The 18567-nt window shown below is 43.3% G+C and overlaps 1 long non-coding RNA gene across 1 annotated transcript; it reads right to left on the reverse strand.

Moving 5' to 3' along the window:
• Positions 1–13649: 13649 nt before the first annotated feature.
• LOC308458495 lies at positions 13650–16961 on the reverse strand. The gene is made up of 4 exons (XR_013977483.1): positions 16813–16961; positions 16240–16404; positions 15664–15761; positions 13650–14016 (listed from the first exon to the last, which is right to left on the reverse strand). It is a non-coding gene; the product is annotated as an uncharacterized lncRNA (long non-coding RNA).
• Between the last annotated feature and the right edge of the window lie 1606 nt (positions 16962–18567).

Below are 18567 nucleotides of genomic sequence, written 5' to 3' on the forward strand. Positions count from 1 at the left end.
CTTGATGCTGAACCAAAATGACTACTATGTTAGGTAGGTCACCAGTTCAGTCTGGAAGAAGCGTCATTCATCTTGCGAATTGTAAATCTACTTGAAACACAAACCTCAAACCTATAATAAAACATTACAAGAGCCACTGTAAAACAGCTTTGAAATATCAATTCTTGCTTCCAGGACAATTGTGTTCCTTCTTGTAGATTTAATGGCAAAAAGTCCACAAGAGTGGCCCATCAGGGATAATAACCCCCAGTTATTCCATATTGTAGATTTTTTTTACTTTTAAAGTATGGTGGCATTAAGCTTGATGGAAGGGCAATTGCTTTGCATGCAGAAGGTCTCAGGTTCAGTCCTTGGTTTCTCCAGATAGGACTGGGAATATCTCCTGCCTAAAACCCCAAAGAGCCTCTACAAGGCAGTGATCTAAAATTACCTACCTGTATTAGTGCATGTAGTCAACTTTTATACTTGTCATTTGCTTAGTGTGGCCAGTTACACATTGTCAAAAAAGTGAGGTTGCATGTCACACAAAAGAGAGAACAAAAGAGGACACCGGTTTTCATATGGTAATTTAGATGTATAGGTGCAAATTTAGAAATCATTACAAAAATTTCAGTAGAAATAGAATACATCTCATGACAGTGGGAAAGACACCAGGTGACTTGTGTGTCTTTTGACCAGATGCTGTTAACTGTTGATGGGCAACTCCAAAGCTCCTTCTCTCCTGCTTAATAGTCCTTCTCTTTAAACCAGACTTGAAATGGACAGCTCTTTATAGAATCATAGAGTTGTAGAATTGGAATCAGGTCCAAGTCCCTGAAATGCAAGGATCTCAGCTAAAGTGCACATGACAGATAGTCACCTAACCTCTGTTCTGAAGCCTACAAGGAAGGATAGTCCATTACTGTCAAACAGCTCTTAATGTCAAAAAGTTGTTGTTGATGTTTAGTTTTCTTGCTTGTTTCACATACGCTGTGCATTAGTATAGAGATAACTGAAACCATGAGCCTTTCTTCCACACACTGCTGCCTCGGTTTCCCCCAGTAAGGAGTGATGTGCCACCACCACACATCTCTGGAAAGCAGAAGGAATTGTTCTGTACACTACCTTCTGCTGCCATCAGAGTGTGTTCTGGAGTTTGCAACTGCCGTTTTTGCCCTTCTGGCTGAGAATCAGTGTTCAAGGTAAGAGCATGGAAAATATTTTGCAGCTCCAAAGACACAGCATGATTCCTGACAGCACTGGCGGAGGAACGGGAATGCAGAGGGAGCAGACCGCCCCCGGCACCACTATTCCAGTAGGGTGCCATCGCGGTACGCACCCCCCCCCACGCGCCAGGTGCCATGCCACCACAGTCAGCGTGCCATGCCCCCGGAACATGCACCATGTCCCTGTGGGCAGCACGCCACACACTCGCAGGCGGCGTAACATGCCCCCAGGATGTGTGACATGCCCCCCAGGGGTGCCAGCCACGCCCCCACCTGCTCTCCACCCCGGTAGCGGAGCATGCAGCTTCCCCACTGCCTGACAGTCCTGCTTTTTTTGTCCAGAATGAAAATTTTCCGTAAGTGAAGCTTTCAGGGCAAATGTGGAACTGCTATTCCTGCAAAATAAATACAAAAATTACATGACATAATGAAGCAAAAGGGTTTTGATTAACTGAGCAGAGTTCCTCAACAGGATCTAGCAGTTCTTTACAATATATCATAGAGATTTGAGGGTGGCAGTGGTTTTGCTTTTTGTCTTCCAAAGTTAACAGTAGCCTATTTTGTTGTTTTGTTTGTTTCTAAATTCACCATTGTTAAAGATTGATCATTGTCCCTTACAACTCTTTCACATGCATACTGAAAGGTTTTATTACAAAGGTACAGGATCTTCTTCAGTAGAGTGGGATGTCGTAAACAGTTAAGTAACACACATTTGAACAGCAAGCAAAGACAGAGAGCAAGGGAAATCTCACTTCTTTAGGATCTACTGCATAAAAAAGGGTGGTTTGTGTCAGTTCGTGGTAAGGTGAACCTCACCTGAACCCATTCTATACTTATGCCTTCATGGAACTATTCAAAGTGACTTATCACAATCTTGAGCAAGTGAGATCTGGCAACAATCTAACGTTTGCTGAGAAGACAAAAGGACCACAATGCATATAAAAATGGAATAGGTGTTTGGGCGAGGACATAACTTGTAAATGAGCTTGTATACCTCTATCCTCTAGTTCTCTAATGCACTTGAGTTTCAAATAGCCTCATGACCACATATAGATGCCATGGTTTCAACATAATAATATTCCTCCTCCCTTCATTGCTGTTTACCATCCTGCCTGAGTTCTGGAGAACTTGCACATTATTTTGTGCTATTTGAGTTAGCCTGATACATATTATTACCTTAATATGGACATTGGAATTTTTATTTTGGGTCAACGAGGCTACCTTTATTTTTATTTTTTTGTGAGGCTTGCATAAGTTTACTGCAGTGTCAAAAGCTGATGCATGACTCAAGACCTATTTTTAGTTAGTGCAAATGGAAAGCTGCCTCTCTCGTTCTTGCCAAGATGGAAAGCAAAAATGAGCATACTCATAATTTATATTTATTTTTCCTACCCCCAAAAAAACCAACCCCTTGATAATACAATGTGGTGGAGAGGGTTTCCAAAAGTGTTGCTATAATATGTTGCGTTTGGTTCAATGAATGATATTAGCCACAGATCATGGCAGCATGCACTTTCTTCTGCATGTCTACTAAGGCTGTGGACTTGTATTTCTCAAATAGCAGCCCCATAATCCCTTTATGATTTTATTGCTTTGGATAACATTCCAATACTTATATTCCTTAATGTATGAGTACTCATGTACATTACATTAAAAACAAAACATGGCACTTTTAAAAATGGTTTACTCATCTCTATCTGCAGCAGAAAGGAGCGCGCTTATCTACAGCTGCTGATGACCCTTGCTTTTCCATGTTCCCAAGAAAGAACTTTCCCTAATTGCCCTTGTTAAACTCTTCCTCCTTAAAACAATTTAATGGAGAAAGAACTGCTTCCTCGTCCTATTTATTGGTTTCTAATGACAAAGGAGAAATAAATGCTCCTCATACATTTTCCACCAGGCAGCTTTCATGCCCCTCTCCTGTTATATACGGCCTTGAACATTAATCACATCCCATCGGTTACCACAAGCTTCATGATCACTGAACAGCTGCAATATTGAGAAAAATGAGTTTTCATTTGTTGTTGTTGTTTAGTCATTTAGTAGTGCCTGACTCTTCGTGACCCCATGGACCAGAGAACACCAAGCACTCCTGTCTTCCACTGCCTCCCACAGTTTGGTCAAACTCATGTTGGTAGCTTCCAGAACACTGTCCAACCATCTCGTCCTCTGTCGTCCCCTTCTCCTTGTGCCCTCCATCTTTCCCAACATCAGGGTCTTTTCCAGGGAGTCTTCTCTTCTCACGAGGTGGCCAAAGTATTGGAGCCTCAACTTCAGGATCTGTCCTTCCAGTGAGCACTCAGGGCTGATTTCCTTCAGAATGGATAGGTTTGATCTTCTTGCAGTCCATGGGACTCTCAAGAGTCTCCTCCAGCACCATAATTCAAAAGCATCAATTCTTCAGCAATCAGCCTTCTTGATGGTCCAGCTCTCACTTCCATACACCACTACTGGGAAAACCATAGCTTTAACTATATGGACCTATGTTGGCAAGGTGATGTCTCTGCTTTTTAATATGCTGTCTAGGTTTGCCATCGCTTTTCTCCCAAGAAGCAGGAATCTTTTTGTTTTTGTGACTGCTGTCACTAGGAACAGTCTATTAACAATTGTCATTGCTTTGGCATGTTCCATCACATTTCCACATTACTCTGTTGTTGTTGTTGCTGTTTTCAAAAAAAGTTGCATGGAAATTAACTTTTAAATGAATACTTAAACATATACAGTAAACCTGCAACTTACACAAGGGTGATGTTCCAGGGATCGTGCCTAAAGCCAAAATCATGTATAGTCAAAACTCATTAGATTCAATGGCAGGTGGGATTGCCAAAGCCGTTTTTTCCAGAACCCCTCCCCCTTTCCACGCCCTTTTTAAATTTTCTTGCTGCACACATGAAGCTGAACACACACAAGTTAAATGTGCATAATTTGCAGTCTTTCTGTATTTAAATAATATTTTCTCTCAAATCACACATTTGTAAACATATTTTGATTCTTCCAGGAACTGTGTCAGAACAGTTGGAAGGTGTGAAAGCAAAAGGACAATAAAATGTAAGTCTGCACATTTGGCCAGAAGCTGTGAATCAGATCAATTCATATCGGAATTCACAAATATGGAACTCCTCAAGCACCTCTCAAAATGAGCATCTTGTGTTTTTATTAGCTATTGGAGGAGTTCTCAAACTTTCTACTCCCAGGTTCCAGTTGAGTGGACTGGAAATTACTGAGATCCACCAGTCACAAGATGGTGCAACAGGGGTAGAACCAGTCACAAATGATGGCAGGTGGAATTGGAGTTCAGCATCGGCAATTGCCGATGCAATTTCTTACTGATACCTGATCCTTCTTTGGCAAATGCTAAATACTTTGCCGTAGCATTTTCCTTACAGCAAGGAGTTTCATAATGCAGCTTTCCTCAAATTTTAGCTCAGAAAGAATTGTGACTCTCCTCCCAAATTTTAGGAATAATTTTCTGATCCAGAGGCTCAAAGTACAGAAAGTATTTAATTTTATATTTTTCTCCCCAATGCTTCTCAAACTGTTTCTATTGACCTCCTGTAATTTCTACTTACCTTCTCCTTTCTCCCCCAAACGACCAGTCTTTTCCATCCCTCCTTTTAAATTCACTTCTTCCTGTAATAGCTTCTCTCTCTTATTATGTTCCTTTCTATTCCCAATTTCTATACATATATTTAAAAAGTAACTCTTTCTAATTTCCTTCAACATCTCCTCTAGTCCTTTTGCCTCAGTGGAAGGAGTTTTTCTGAAACTTAACCACCTATGCTTATTATACAAGGACCTTCTAGTGTCGTCATTGGCCCAATCAAAAGTCCACGGGTTGTAGTGCTGAGGCCCACCTGAGTGGTCGGAGATCCACTAGTAGATCGCAGTCCACTTTTTAAAGAAATGCTGGTTTACTATGTTGTGAGTGTTTTACGCAGTTGCCCCTGCATCCTCAGTTTTGGGGTGCAACATTTCCTCTAGCTCTGGTTATTATTGTAATTATCATAATTTTTTTTATTAAAAAAAATCATGCCTGAAGTTGAATTTAGTTGGCACAGAGACCTGCATTGCGTCTTTTCTCCATCACTGCATTTCAACTGTCAGTAAAGAAGATATTAGCATGGCACTCCCCTCTCCCCACAAAGGACTGCCAGACTGTTTGATCCACCATCTTTGACTTCTCTCCTTTGATTTGTTCCCAGGCCTCCTTTGCTCTCTAGCATGCATCTTTAATTAAGTAAAAGCTGTTCCTGGCATGAAAGGGAACTCCTGTTGTTAGTCAGCTTGCAAGGCTTTTAAAAGGTTTGGCTGCATATACTGAGAAATTGGGAGACAAAAATCCATCCTTAACGTTTCTGTCATGGTGGTTCTGTTCGCAAGACAGAGTTATGTGTTGGCCAAAGTCGACGGCATACCTGTTAAAAAGCAAGCTATTTTAACACACAAACGATTGAGACAAAATGGTTTAGATGTTGAGATAGATGTTTCTCACTCAGGATTTGAGAAGAAAATGAAGCTTGCTACCAGTCCTCCATCATGGAGGGCACGTGTTGCGGTGAGATCACCAGAAACTGCCTCCGTGTTGTGGGGCGGGACTGTTTGGATGGCCACAACACCCCATTGGTTGCCCCTCTGTTGCTGGGGCAGAAATCTGGTCAGTTGGGTTGACTATTGGCTGCTGAGGGGTACTTAAGCTGCTGCACGTCGCTGGAGAGTTTCACTTTCTTGCGACGTGCAGTGCATCACCCACCCTCCTCTCCCTATATTTAGGGTTGTTCTTATGGCCTTGCTATGCCTATCTAGGGGTCTCTGTTTTGGAGCAGGGGCCCGGTAGAAATTTTGCCATTGGGCTGATTGGCTGGTGCCACGTGGTTTTTGCCTACCGTGTAGCAAATTGTCACAACTTTGTAAGGTTGGCGGCTAGGCATTTGGTTCAATGTTTTGGGGAGAGGATGTGGTTGGCTGTGCCTGCCCCTCCATTGCTGCTGCTAGGGAATTCCGTTAAAGGAATCCAGGAGCTCGCCTTGCTTTTGTCCGAACTCTGTCAAGGGGCCAGGGCCACGCCAGAGCCCCTAGGAGCATGTGGGGTGAGCTGTGAGATCGAAGGAGTTCTCGCTCCCCCAGGATGCTTGCCCTGTGGATGGTGGTGCCCAGTGTCAGTCCTGTTCCTTCCACTGTGCAGGTTCAGGTATTCTGGAACCATTGCCTAAACAACCACTCACATGCTGTAATCAATAAAGTTGTGGCCAAAATTTAATGCCAAAAACCTTAAACTAAAATCTGTGTCTATTGTGTCTTCATTTGGGAGTGGTTTTGGGGGTCTACACACGCAAATTCCAGCCACTATTCCAAGCCACTCCTACCACACCTCCCAGGCACCAAAACATTCCTCTTCTTGCTCCACCTATGGAAAGCCTACTCGGTAGTGGCACCCACCCTGTGGAAAACCTTCTCACCAGATGTCAAATAAATAAACAGCTCCCTGACTTTTAGAAGACATCTGAAGGCAACCCTGTTTAGGGAAGTTTTTAATGTTTGATGTTTTATTGTGTCTTTAATATTCTGTTGGGAGCTGCCCAGGAGTGGCTGGGCAGGGTATAAATAATAAATTATTATTATTATTATTATTATTATTATTATTATTACTATGTCAGATAAACTTCCATGTTGGGTAATATGTGGTCCTTCAGATGTCCTCAACCCCAGTCATTGATCATGCTGACTAGAAGTGATGGGAGACCAACATCTGGAGGGCCACAGGTAAGCCAACCCCTCTTCTAAATTCCAGATGTAAGGCACAAATTACAGGAAAACACTCTTTTGCTATGCTAAAAGGAATCATACTACTTGCTGCTGCTCATTTCCTCACAAAAGCTCCCTGGAATCTCAAGAGGCAGCAGAGTTTGGTGGAGCAGAATCAATTGAAATCTGCTTCCAAAGAGATTGCCATGGGTTATGGCTGCACTCAGAGGAAGCACCTAAGGGATGGGGAAACTGTGACCCTCCACTCCAGCTCCCATCAGCCCCAACCATTCTGGCTGAATGGTGGTGGGTGATGGGAGCTGTAGTTCAGCAGCATCTGGTGGGGGCACAACTTCCCTGCCTAAGCCCACAATCATAGCTTCAAGGAAGAGGTTTGCTTATTGGCCTTTATCCCAAAATCATAATCAGGCCTTGGGATGAGGTCAGGAGCTAATCAATTCACTCAACCCAATGAACCTCTCAACAAGAAGGGTCTCTTTGTGGGTGGACCTGGTTGCGCTGAACGCAGTGAACGGCAATTCTGAAACAGATTAGAAATCTTCTATCTGCCACTGGTGCCAGCACAGCTGATACCTCTGAACAGCTATGTTGACAACCGTAGGTCTCTCTGTGTGAATCGATTCTGCTGGCTGGCAAGGAATCTGCCAGACATATGAGGATAAATTAAGGAGATCCCAACACCCACACCCACCTACACCCACACCCACACTTGTGTGAATGTGTTATCATGATGGATAATGGCAGTAGGGCAGAAAGTGAAAGACAGTCTCCTTGCCTCCACAGCTGCCATGTTTGCATGACTGGATCCTGGTTATATTATATTATATTATATTATATTATATTATATTATATTATAATTATAACTAGGATATATTAGCACTCATTTCATCTGCATGTGGACACATTCACCCCTCCACTGCATGGGTGGTGAAGAAAACAAGTTAACCACAGCTTCCCATTACATGTGATGCTTTCAAACAAGCCAGGTTTGCAAGCCATCTTTAAACTGTGGTTTGCATGTCACAGGAAACCATGGTTAATAGTAGCTTTTTGCTTTGTTTTGTTGATTGCCCCAAGGGAGGAGTGAAGCTCCAAAGCTACTTGTGGGTGCATTTCCTGGCTTATTAAACAAAGATTTGATCATGTGGACCATGATCAAGAACGCGAGATGTTAGTGTATCTGATTATGTGTGAATGTTCAATATGTAGGTACATGTGTGATTGTAGATGAGAGAACGTTGGTGCATTAATTGGATAAGAAAGAGATGATGGGATGGAGGAAATGGAAGAGAATGGGAGATCTTTGACTCTGAGCCTCTCTCTACGCCCAGTTTTTTCATTCTTTTTTCTATTTGTAAGCTATGTTTGTTAACAGACACATCTTTAAAAAGTCAAAGGATAGGTGGTCTTTCCATCTGAATAATGTCAAAATTCTATACCCATCTTGCTGGGTAGAAGCCCTGTTGAACTGAATGGGACCTCTGAGTAGACATGGGAATATCTAATATCATTCTAGAGCACAATCATTTTCCAGTACAGAAGGGAATTCAGCAAATGACAGTATTTACCTTTTCCGAAAGACTGGATGGGTTGAATGAGGCCATGCCATGTTTCCTCTACCCACCAATGAACATATAGTGCCACCTAGGCTTCACTGCTGGGAAACAATGTACACTCCCAGCAATACCCAAAATTGGGGTTTTTTTGTGGGTGTTCAGTTAAATTAAAAGGCCTGAGGGCTTTCTGGTCATGTGTGAGCACTCTGCCTTGTTAACTGTGCACTTAGCATTGTACCAGATGTGCACAAAGCTGTGTCCTGAAATACGGTACAAAGTTGTGCAAGACTTTGTACAATAATTCCCAATATCCACTCGATCATGCTGACGGTATGTGGAAGAATACTCTACTCCAGACCTGGTTGCAACATAGTACTCATGTACCCATGTTTACTCCTCGTGTGAAATATTAAGTGCATACCCGCCAACATTTCTGCGATGAAAATAGGGACGTCCTATTCCATAAATAATATTTTTTACTATTTATACCCCACCCATCTGACTGGGTTGCCCCAGCCACTCTGGGTGACTTCCAACATATATAAAAACATAATAAAACATTATACATTAAACAAACCCTGCCTATACTGAGCTGCCTTCAGATGGCTCAGGGGTTGGATCAATCCATATCCTCCCAACATTTCTCCAATGAAGATAGGGATGTCCTAAGTAAAAGCGGGACATTCCAGGATCAAATCAGAAATTGGGATGGCCTCTGTAAATCCAGGACTGTCCCTGGAAAATAGGGATGCTTGGAGAGTTTGTGCATTTTGGGGTTCAAATCTCATACATATTTCCAGTGATTGTATGCACAGGGTCTCATGTTCAATCATACGCAAGAGCTTTAGATAACAATACAGCACCATTTACATACAGTAATATACTAATTGTTGTGCTCTCCAATTTAGAATTATGAATCTTAGATGAACTGAACATGAATGACAGGTCATACAAGTACAGATCAAACAAACTGGGAGCCAAAGTATGCCCTTGGAACACACATTTTGATGCAACAATATATGTTAAGAGCAGACCTTACGGTCCACATCTGACAAGTACAAATTTCTGAAGACTAAGATATGTGGTATACACCTTACTAATTACTGATAGTAAACAAATTGTTATCTCAAAATCTCTGCTATTGTGGGAAAAGGCTATATTTCTCAAAGTTCTTTCTCTTTATACCTCTTTTTAATCTCAGTTTTCACAGAGAGTTTTTTTTTCATGTAATAATAGGAACGAGGCAACATATTAAAATTCTCCCTATGGTTCTACAAATGCAAACAATGCAATAGGTTGTTAATCTCCCTACATTCTTTGTAAAAAGAGAAAAGCAAAATGCTATTTCTTGAAAAATTAGTTCTTTGGCCACTACATCTAGAAGCAATCAGTGCTTCCATAATTGGAAATTAAGTACTCATTCTGCTGGTTTTATTAGTTAATCATAAATTTGACTAAAAATCGTTTAAGACTTGTAGATTCAACAAATTCTGCCTTATATTGCCTGCCCATTTCAGTCTTTTAAAGAACTCATCATTATTGAAAGAACTAATTTAAAGAACTCAAAATAGTCATAATCCCACCGGGTAGTGGAAATATCCACTCTTGATAGTATAGCTGGGAAGGGCACTACCAAACCACAGAATTAACCAGCTTTCAGGGTTGAATTCTGCAGTGTAGATTCTTCAGGCTCTTTCTGAGACACTTAGGTCCTTTTCAACTCTGGAAAAGTTTTTGAGTAGATCCAGAAAGTCGCTTCCCACCATCAACTTGTGTTGAGCATTCTTAGGCGTTGACTGAGGCATGGTGCTTAAATACAGGTTAACAGTATAATTAATCTATATCAGCCCAGGGAAGCCTTCCACCACCACGGAGAGGCCCAACAAGGTCCCCCACCCCTGCAGGAAGGCTTGGTCTCAGCCACCAGAGGGACGCCCAGTGGGGCCTGGCCCCTCAAGATTGGAGGGGAGCTGAGCCTCATCCCTGCATACTTTCTGTTTGGGGAGGTTGAGCTGTCCTCAGCTCCGTAGAACTGGTGTCTATGACTCCAGTGGATGACCTTCTGTGATGATGTCAGGCCACTACATGAGTCCTGTTTGTCCAGGCCTATCAATGGGGTGGAGATCAGTTCACAAAGGACTTGAAGCATCTACATCATGGGTAGGCAAACTAAGGCCCGGGGGCTGGATCTGGCCCAATTGCCTTCTAAATCCCGCCCACGGATGGTCTGGGAATCAGCATGTTTTTACATGAATAGAATGTGTGCTTTTATTTAAAATGCATTTTAAATGCCTAGGTTATTTGTGGGGCATAGGAATTTTTCATTTTTTTTCCTTCCAAAATATAGTCCAGCCCTCCACAAGGTCTGAGGGACAGTGGACCGGCCCCCTCCTGGAAAACTTTGCTGACCCCTGATCTACATTATCCGAGTGGCAAAATAATTTGACACACCAATAATATTTTCTACTGGAACTGAAAGTGTTTTCCCACTCCTGTTGTTTAGTCGTTTAGTCGTGTCTGACTCTTCGTGACCCCATGGACCAGAGCACGCCAGGCACTCCTGTCTTCCACTCCTAGCTGGTGCTATTGTGGGAGATGCCAATTCAATTTAGAAAACTAAAATATAGAAGCCATTGTATAAGAATGACAATTAGGAAGGGTAGCTATGCCTTAAGTACCACTTTTTAGGGGCAGAAATTTATCATTAGACCCCATGAGTATCTTGCTCATACACTGAAACAAAACAGAGTAGGCTATGGCAGCTGCAAAGTTGACTTTGTCTATCGTCAATATTATGCAAATAAGCTAAAGTAACACATAATTATCCACAATGGGGTGGATTTTTAAACATGTTTCCTTAACACTGCATTATAGTTTTCAGATTACTTTTGTGATTCTAGAGGAGGTTCTCCGAAAGGTCACCGATTTCCATGATGCAGTTTTAGAATTCACTCATGCATATTATGTGACATGATTTTTGACCTCCCATATAGGGACAAAGCTAAATATAAAACTGTGCTGCAAACAAGCTCAATTCTTTGTATGCAGGCATGGTCTAACAGTATAATCCTTTGCATGTTTACTCTGAAGTTAAGTCTTGCAATATTCAATGACACTTACTCCCAAGTAATTAAGCCTGGGATTGCAGATTTAAGAATTTTTAAATTCTATGTTTAAGCAATATAATATAAATACATAAAGCTCTGTAGACAAGCATTTCAGATGTTTATGTATACAATGGTACCTCAGGTTACATAGGCTTCAGGTTACATGCGCTTCAGGTTACAGACTCCGCTAACCCAGAAATAGTGCTTCAGGTTAAGAACTTTGCTTCAGGATGAGAACAGAAATTGTGCTCCGGAGGCGTGGCGGCAGCAGGAGGCCCCATTAGCTAAAGTGGTGCTTCAGGTTAAGAACAGTTTCAGGTTAAGAACAGACCTCTGGAACAAATTAAGTACTTAACCCAAGGTACCACTGTATACATATATCACATTTATTCCAAATTGCCACTCCCTCTCTGCAGACTTATTAAAGTCTGTGGTTACATTTTCACCTCAGCCATATATCATGGATGGCATTCAACCAAGTCAGGTGCATCGATTTCAATAGGTCTGCTCTTGAGTAAAACTTAGTTGAATACCGCCACATCTCTTTTATCTTAGTCAGATCCAACCATTCATGAATCCTTCTCCTGCAGCTGAGTAGTGTGGTGTTCAAGTTTTGTTCAAGTTATTATTAAAGCTGAAGGCTGACTTACGTAAAAGTGTGGATTGGGTGTGACATTAGCTGACTGGAAAGAGAGGGGCGGACTCTCTCTCCTTGAAGACAAAAGCTACTTCCTTATAATATCCAAAAACATCTGCCTGAGACAACCACACCACTCTAAGCCTATAGGTAAGACCAGTTCCACTGGTGAGGAACTTGGTGTCCCTTCCATTTCTGCTTGCCTCCTAGATTGCAGGACCTGCATCCAGAACAAGGAAGCTGCCCACACTCTTCCATTTCCAGCTCTCATCTCCCTGCTTCCTTAGTTAGAACCACCATTGGCAGTAGCTCAGTAGTGCTCTCAAGTATCCTCTGCTACCCATGCCTGCCACTTAGCCTGGTACAGCTCAGATAATCATATGCTTCCTATCATGTGACTCTGGAGAGCTCCTGTGCTGTTGGACCACTTCATTCATCTTTTCTGGTCTAGCCGCTCGGTAAGAACTGCAACATTATCTGCTCCCTGTTTGCTGTCCAAATAAAAAAGGGCTTCACATATTCTATGATTCCCCAATCAAAAACCTGGTAAGAAACTGAGGAACAAGGGGTGCAAGGCAGATCACATCATGAATACATGACAGAAGCAAGAAGGAAGGAAATATTGGTTCCCTGCTTAATAATAATAATTTATACTCTACACATCTGGCTGGGTTTCCCCAGCCACTCTGGGCGGCTTCCAACAAAAGATTAAAAATACATTAAAACATCAGACATTAAAAACTTCCCTAAACAGGGCTGCCTTCAGATGTCTTCTAAAAGTCAGATAGTTGTATATTTCTTTGACATTGAGTGGGAGGGTGTTCCACAGGGCGGGCACCACCACCGAGAAGGCCCTCTGCCTGGTTCCCTGTAACCTCACTTCTCTCAATGAGGGAACTGCCAGAAGACTCTCGGCACTGGACCTAAGTGTCCGGGCTGAACAATGGGGGGGGGGGGGAGACGCTCCTTCAGGTCTACTGGGCTGCGGCCATTTAGGGCGTTAAAGGTCAGCACCAACACTTTGAATTGTGCTTGGAAACGTACTAGGAGCCAATGAAGGTCTTTCAGGACCGGTGTTATATGATCTTGGCGGTCTCTTCCAGTCACCAGTCTAGCTGCTGCATTCTGGATTAGTTGTAGTTCACCTTCAAAGGTAGCCTCACGTAGAGTGCATTGCAGTAGTCTAAGTGGGAGATAACTGGAGCGTGCACCACTCTGGTTGGGTATTAGCCACAATGACACACTGAGGTTTAATTCCTAGAACCACCAGCGTCCAGTGAGGTAGCAGATGGATGGGAAGGACTGGAAAGAGGCCATTGATGCTCAGAAGTGAGCAAGGGTAAGAAAGCCCACCCCCATTCCCACCCTTTTTGGTAGCAGACTTGTCAGCAACAGGAATTGTAGAGTCAAAGCTGTGTAGGTTGGCAGCTACTGACTGGCCACACCAGGAACACATAAGATACACCAGCAGCCCTGCACCTTTCATGGTGTTGACTACAGTGGCCTTCTGCCACCCTTGTTCCCACCAGTAAGGGTGTGGAGACTTCCCTACCCACTGGCTGTACTTGGCAATAGCAGCATCTTCCCATTGTGTTGGCTCACCAGCCGCTGCTGCCAAAACATGCACATTTTTTTTTCCATTTTCAGACATGTTTTGACCAGGTAGGGTTGGGCAAACCTGTCAATTTTGGTTGCTCATGTCGCCAGTCTTCAATTCTCCACATTTCCACATCAGCTTCTGAATTCACCTTTTAAAAATAATAATAAAATAATAAAAAATCGTCATCCTGAAAATTCATCAGCATTTCTAATATGTGCACATTTTTGTATGCAATTTTGCCTTACACATTTTCGCAAAGTACCTTATATTTTATCCCATCATTGTATTTTCCCTAATCTAATGCATTTCCCCCCTGTTATTTTCACTAATATGTGCATTTTCACGCACACTTTACTTTAGTATATGCATTTTTGTGCATATTGCTGGGCTGGAGAACTGAATTGCAAAATTTAGAGAAGTACGAATTTCAAAGGGTGGTGGTGTTTCAGTCCACATATTATCTTATCAAGCGTAAAATGGGTAAATTCATGTTTAAATGCAATCTGATTTGAATTCTCCCCATTCCTACAACCAGGGCACCCCTGTGTTTGTTAAGGCGTTGCTGGTAAAATCCGCTATATCAGTTGTACCTAAAGTGTTTGCTTTTCTCAGCAACCATCTTGTGCCCTGTACAGTGGTACCTCAGGTTAAGTACTTAATTCATTCCAGAGGTCCGTTCTTAACCTGAAACTGTTCTTAACCTGAAGCACCACTTTAGCTAATGGGGCCTCCTGCTGCCGCCGCACCGCCAGAGCACGATTTCTGTTCTCATCCTGAAGCAAATTTCTTAAACCGAGGTACTATTTCTGGGTTAGCGGAGTCTGTAACCTGAAGTGCATGTAACCCGAGGTACCACTGTACTGGTGAATCCTGCCCTTCTTATCTGTACAGTTTAACAAAGAGAGATAATGCTACCGTTACTGCATTCTCGTTCTTTCTTTTTCACTTCCTGTTTTTGTAATAATAGTCTCTGTTTATAAAAACACACGTTCATGGCGGCAACAGGAATATTGCTGGAAGCATTAGTCATAGTTTCTATTGTGGAGAGTTGACAGTGAGGTGCAGGAGGACATCAATTCAGATGTTCACTCTGTTTTTCTTCCAAGGTCCTTGAATGAATATTCTATGTGCTTCAGCGTTCTGCTTGCTAAACAGAATAAAACTGCTTTCCCCCGCAGAACAAATATAAGAGTCTACCACAGGGGTCAGCAAGATTTTTCAGCAGGAGGCTGGCCCACTGTCCCTCAGACCTTGTGGGGGGCCGGACTATATTTTGGGGGGGAACATTAAAATGAACTGGCCCCCTGCTGAAAAGGTTTGCTGACCCCTGCCATAGAGGATGTCCTCTTCAGGTTCCTGGGAAAGTCTCCTCATTGTTGGGTCTCTCCCTCATAACTGGGACCCAGCTGAGAGGTACTGGAATGCCATTACAGCAAGTTCCAGCAGAGGGGGAAAGCCTTGACTAGTGCTATTCTCTGCCAGTGTATCTACTTGTAAGAGAGGACATGCAAGAGGCCAGAGTTGAATCCCTTTATTGCCAGTAACTCTACTTGGGTGAAGAACGACTGCAGCTTTCTGTGAGAAAGAACAAGGAGCAGCCCTTCTCATTTTCATGAGTAGCAGTGGATCAAGGATGGAGCTAATATAACATGGGGGAGGAGGAAATGCTTCCCTGGGAAGCCCCAATCTCTGCTTCCCCATTTCTGCTGAAATATGAACGCAGCTGCTTGGGGATAATTGATTTTTAATTGCTGGCAATCCATATCTCATCAACACAATGTGAAATAATTCTCACCCCTTGCATCTTCAAATTCTGCAGACATCTGGGTATCTGTGCTCCATTAGCAACCCTTTTGGGCTTCATCCATCTTTTCAATCTGAAGCAACCCTTGACTGCTGGGCCACAAAGTTTTACCAATGACAACAATAGCAAAGGAAAATATATGAGTCGTGCGTGTACGGTAGATTTTGTAGTGCATGTTTGTTATGGTGAACTTTTTCAGTTGCATTTGGAATTGGGCTCAGCAAATGAATTGTCCCCCTTCCCCTCAAAAAAGCTTTCTCCACCTCCTGATCCCATAATTTAGAAACCTGTTATGTACCTGATAACATCAGCAGGACTGAAGCAGGATCAAAACCTCCCCAGGGTATGGAAATCTAAATTAGCAGTGGTGGGAGAAGAAGTAGCAACAACTGGGAGGTATTCCTCTTCCTATTGCCTGGGACACTGAAAATGCAAAATCTTCAGAGTGGCCAGTTATGCAATACCAAAAAAGAGACATGGATTTGCATATAATCTGCATGTATTAATTAATGCATATAAACAGTTGGAAATAATTACTATAGTTTAAATAGAAACAAGATATCTCACCTTAGCAGGGAAGGCTGCAATTGGGTGCTCTGTATGCCTCCTTGGTCTGCTGTCTGGGTGCCAACTTTCAGACAACTTCAAGGTCCATTCCCTTCTTATAGTTCTTTATCTTTGAATTGAGCTTGGTTCGCACAGGCCTTTGAACAGAATATTCCTTCAGTTCATCTGCAAAGTAGGACACATGGACAACCTAGGAATTCCAGATGTCAGAAATCCCAGAGTCCTGTTTGAGTAAGCCGACCAGTAATGGAATACCTGTTTTAGCTTTATTATTTTGGGGGTTTTCATATAAGGACCCAGACTTCTAAGTTGTGGGGAAGACTAAGACTGCAGTTCTTTCACATTTCCATTGAAGTAGTAATTAGAGGGGATAAGGAAAAAGGTAAAAGGTAAAGAGCCCCTGGACGGTTAAGTCCAGTCAAAGGGTTGTGGCACTCATATCAGCTTCCAGGCCAAGGAAGCCAGTGTTTGTTCACTGATAGCTTTCCGGGTCATGTGGCCAGCAGGACTAAACTACTTCTGGCACAACGGGACACCGTGATGGAAACCAGAGCACATGGAAACATCGTTTACCTTCCCGCAACAGTGGTACCTATTTATCCACTTGCACTGGCATGCTTTTGAAAAGCTAGGTTGGCAGGAGCTGGGACAGAGCAACAGGAGCTAACCCCGTTGCGGGGATTCAAGCCACCAATCTTCTGACTGGGACGCCCAAGAAGTTTGGTGGTTTAGACCACAGCACCACCCATGTCCCAAATAAACAAGCACACAATCGCTGATAGGTCCACCTGCCATTGTGAGGCTCAAAGCAATGAAGATGATGCCTCCCCAGCTGTTGCCATTGGCTGTGGGTTTCTTGTGATGTCACAAAATCACTTGGCAACTGAGTGGATATAAAGGCAGGCCAAGGGGAAAGCCCTTTTCTGTTTCCAGCCGGACACACCTGGCAATGGATGTGATATTCAGCACTGCCCAAGTTTCTTCCACTTGGAGGAGGCAAACTGGTGAATGGAAGGAGGCAATCCTCTGGCAGTGGGGTGCTAGGGAGTGATAATAAGGCAAGTTTGCTTGCTTGGCTGATGTCTCATGATGGACCTAAGAGAAGCTGACAGATGTTGGTGGATGCAAGCCAGTGGCATTTGGATTCAGAAGTTGGTGGAGGCTGCAAGGCTAAAGCAGACTGATATTTGTGGATGTTGGCTGATGGAAGTTCACCTTTGGAAGCCAGTCAACAGAAGCCAGTGGATCTTTGTGGATTGAAGTCAGGGCACAAATATGAATGGATGTCATTTTTTGGATGTTGGCTGGTATATGTTTGTGTGAGTACATGGGAGGTTTCAAATGTGGTTGAGGCAGAATGGTATTTGCATGTTCACAAACGTGATGTGTGAAAGAATAGATGAAACCCATGGGAGGAGGGATGTAGGTTTCAGAGAATCAGAATCAACTTTGGGAGGGACCATGAGGGTCATCTAGCCCAACCCCTTACAATGCAAGGAATCTTTTGCCCAGTGTGGGGCTCAAACCCACGACCCTGAAATTAAGAGTCCCATACATTTTGTGTTTTTATGTTGTAATGTTGTGAACTGCCCTGTGATCTTTGGATGAAGGGCAGTATTCAAATTTTAATAGCAGTAATAGCAGTAAAAGTGCACTGGAGCTGGGACAGAGCAATGGGAGCTCAGCCCGTTGCAGGGATTTGAACTGCCGATCTTCTGATCGGCAAGCCAAAGAGGCTCAATGGGTGGGGGACTTCCCTGTGGTAAAGACCCCAATCTATATGAGGCAAGTAGTAAGCCTCTGTGGGTGTTCCACCTGTCAGTGGTTTAATGTGAGAAGCATTTTGGTGGAGGCAGGCTGGACCTCTCAGGAGCCCTAGCTATGCCACCTGGAGCAGGCATAGCTAGGGCTCCAGATGCAAAAGTGGCTCCCTCATTCTGATTCCCTCAGACCCCAGGTTGGCTGTCAAGGCCACAGTCCACCCCCCAGGTAATAAAGACACAATGACACATGAATGTTAATGGGCAAATTTTGGCCACAACTTTACTGAATACAGAATGTGAGCGGTATTGGAATCCAAAACTATAACTGACTCCTGCCCGCCTTGCAGGGAGTCTGGTAAGGGTAACCAGACAAAGAGGGAGCTTGGTTGATAGCAATTGGCTCACGCTCTACCTCGGGGCTCCCGGTGGGTCATGGCATGGCCCTCACCTCTCCTTGGGCTTCGGACGAAATCCAAACCCCCGGACTCCTTTAACGGAATATCCTTGATTGTGGAGGGGGCAGGTGAGTAATCAATAGCCAGAGAGCCAGTGTGGTGTAGTGGTT

The sequence above is a fragment of the Podarcis pityusensis genome (assembly GCF_964106645.2).
Source record: "Podarcis pityusensis genome assembly, chromosome: 11".
Lineage (NCBI taxonomy): Eukaryota > Metazoa > Chordata > Lepidosauria > Squamata > Lacertidae > Podarcis > Podarcis pityusensis.